Raw genomic sequence first — 3,550 nt, forward strand, 5'->3', positions numbered from 1 at the left:
GCCCATCCTCTCCCATGTCTCCCTGTAAGAGAAAGAAAAGCACATAGAATTTACATGTAATCATGTAATGCTATTAAACACTGTTGTTTCATGTTACAATGTTAAAATATAACCTCTCAGCCATTAGTTTGTTAGATGAATCAGCAACTTATATATTAAAAGAGATAAATTAAACAATCAAAATCAGTTACAAAGCAAAGATAGTTCTCAAGGTTAGTAAAAACATGTCACTCTTTGTCCCTACTATAGACTCGATTACAGCCATTTTTAACACCACAGGAATGTCTGGACATGGTGCAGATCTGAGGCGCGATGGAATCTGTTTAATTATGTTTGAGCTATTCCAAACTTTGACTCTATCAGATGAAATACAGTAATCCAGAATTGATCTAAATGAGCAATTCAGAAGGAAAGGGTGGTGGTAGCCTGTGGTTAAGGATATGTTTGCCAACGGCTGCAAGTATGATCCAAGAACTAAAGAGAACCAGATCATAACTTTACTCTAACAGCACTGTCCCCTTGAGTAGTATCACAATTAATGGACTGTGTGTCCCTATAGTTTCTAATTCTGTGCCTTCTTATGATACACCATGTACTGTACAATTGGGTGTCTCAGTGAAAGACAACTTGGACACACATGGCGGTGCATACAATTGGAGAACATTTATAATTGCCATATACTAATGCCCTTTCTATGTGTCCAATTTTGCATTTTCTTTTCTCTTCTCTTTTTACTTATATTGAGCCAATATGTCAGATGACAAGGGCTTGAGTGCTTTTTATTTGTTCAGAATTCACATAAACCATATAATCCCAGCATGATTACATTTGCCACCAACATGCTGGAAACAGATTTGGATTCAGATTTCATCTCAAAGCACTTCACAGAGTCTCCTGATTATAAGCAAAATTAAAGGAAACGACAATGGTCCCTTGTATACAGTTGTCTAAAGTTTTCAAAGTTTGACTCTTCCAGCCCTTTACTCATCACAGTATTACTGAAATGAGAGCTTTAAATGTAATATTACTTTTATGTTGGTCTAACAACAGATAGCTATGGATATCCTACAGTATACTGAAGCAATAGAATTTTGTTAAGTAAGGGATAATGTACAGTCAACTGGTCATTATCACATAATAAACCTAGACAGGGTGATAGAGGAGCAGGATTTGTATCATCCTGTCAGTGATTATTTTGCAATAATGACCGAATGACTTATTACACGACTACTTACTAGAGATGTCATAAAATATCAGTATATAGATTATTGATTGGCACATTATTTTATCGATACATTTTTGAGGCATCGATATATTAACATCAGCCCACATTTAAATTATAAGCCTAATTTGTTAAATTCACTGCCAGTTGCATTTCATTCAATGTAGTCTGACGTAATAGCTTTAGGAGAGACCACAAGGGGGCGACATAACATTTACTGAAGCCTGTTGCGGCATGGAAGAGGCACAGGTATCACACACACATTACGAGCTGATGGCAGCCCAAATTTCCAAAGGTTTCTGAACTTCAAGGATTAACAAAGGGACGTTGATGGGTTTGCAGGTTAGTGTATGAATAATCATCAGGAAAATCTTTCATTTATCGATTTGTGAAAACCACATTGATCTCAGGCCTACTACATACCGCATAAGTAAATAAATGGTTATGAAATATTGATTTGAGTTTAAATTATTTTAGACAGTTTAGCAGACATTATACAAAATAATTTGACCACAGAATTCTGCGTTTGACCAATGAGAATCAAGTATTTCTGAGAGACGTGTAATAATTCCAAATAATCAATGATTCAATTCATGCAATTATTTTTATTTTGCATCTACAGATTTAGTTGCCCTGCAAATCAAAACACCAAGTTGGGAAAGTATCAGCTAACTGTGAGTGTGAAAACATGGTTTTACCTTTTCACCCCGTTCACCTCTTTCACCCTGTTGGAAAAGACATTAGGGATTGTTAAACATACAAATGTTAGAGACTCCCAGATCAGGGTGTATTAAAGCCTCAAGTTAAGTCAGATCACATCTGGGGTTAAAATTCACATTCACTTAAGATATGAAGCTCATGTTACTGATGCCCATTCTACATGACCTCTGGAGTAATGTACAAGGAATGCTATAGACGTCAGACCAAAAAAAAACCTTACTCACATTCAGACAAGCTCTAAGCCAACTCACTTTTTCTAGATCAAATAACATGGTTTGACAAATGATCTGCATTTCACGATATTGAATGATATGGTCATATTTAACATCCAGATCCAGATGCACTAATACTCTCAAATAATCTACTGATTTATGAATAATAATATTTTTTTAGCCACGATCTCCATGGAACTTGCAATGGGATATGAAATCGATCTAGTGATCTCATGAAATCTTGTACCCATATCTCCCTATGAATAACAGAACACACATTCAGTGGACCTACTGTATCTTACAGAAAGTCATATGAATTCTTACACAAGGTTGGAAAAGTTCCCCTAAACAATGGCTACAGGCATTAAAAATCCAGAAAAGTACATACTTGCATGTACTGTATCTTTCATAACAACTTCTCTCAACTACATCACCAAAACAATGCATTTAGGCAAGTGCCCTGTAAAAATGAATAGATACGTGAGGCACTTTGGGGTTATTCAGATCCCTCATTGGTGAAACCCTCTGGAGAACATCTAGACACCCTTTAAAGGAGCCTCAAATATCTTATTGATGTATTAAAATTTTTTTTTTTATATTTAATTCAAGCTCTTTGAAACCTTTCCCTTATGATGGGATTACCAAAGTAACCATTTACAGCCCTTACAGTTCTTTAGAGTTCTTTCAGGAACTAAAGGCCCCAATATACTAATGGAGAAGTTCTTCTTCGTTCAGTTGAGCAACACTGTTTGCGAACATTCAGACACCCACCACATCACTGTGGGAGCTGTTTAGAAAAGCATTTAATTTGACATTAAAATGTGTTATCAATGACTTTGTCTCATTCTGTGAGTAGAATTCATATGAGGTCAGTAAAAGAAGCTGTTTTAACCTCTCTATGATGATTTAAAGTAATATATATGCAGTAGAAAATGGGCAATTTGTCTTGTTTACATTCTGAATTCAGAATTTAATTCATAATATGGCCATAATATGTGCCGGTTAGACTCTGTTATTGTATTTTATGATGACACTGATACAACTGCTAAGATTAGTGTATAAAAGAGTGGTAAAGGAAAGAATACAGACAAAAGAATGATGATGACCTTACTATGGGAAGATGTGTGAATGGCTTTCACTGCAGAAGGCACATGAGTGAAACAGCATATTAGAGTGAATGGGCACTTGAGAGTGTTTGAGTAGATTCGATTCATTTTGTAGACTAATAAAAAAAAAAAATTAAATAAAAACAAAATGCATGACATGTTCTTGGAAAATGTCTCTACGTGAACGATCATACACATGTAGGTAAATTTCCACCAGCTCAATAATAACTGCACACTGGTGTGTTCATGTTGACGGATCATGACTGACTGAACAACATAAACAAAATTAG

This window comes from Myxocyprinus asiaticus, chromosome 2 (assembly GCF_019703515.2).
Source record: "Myxocyprinus asiaticus isolate MX2 ecotype Aquarium Trade chromosome 2, UBuf_Myxa_2, whole genome shotgun sequence".
NCBI classification, from domain to species: domain Eukaryota; kingdom Metazoa; phylum Chordata; class Actinopteri; order Cypriniformes; family Catostomidae; genus Myxocyprinus; species Myxocyprinus asiaticus.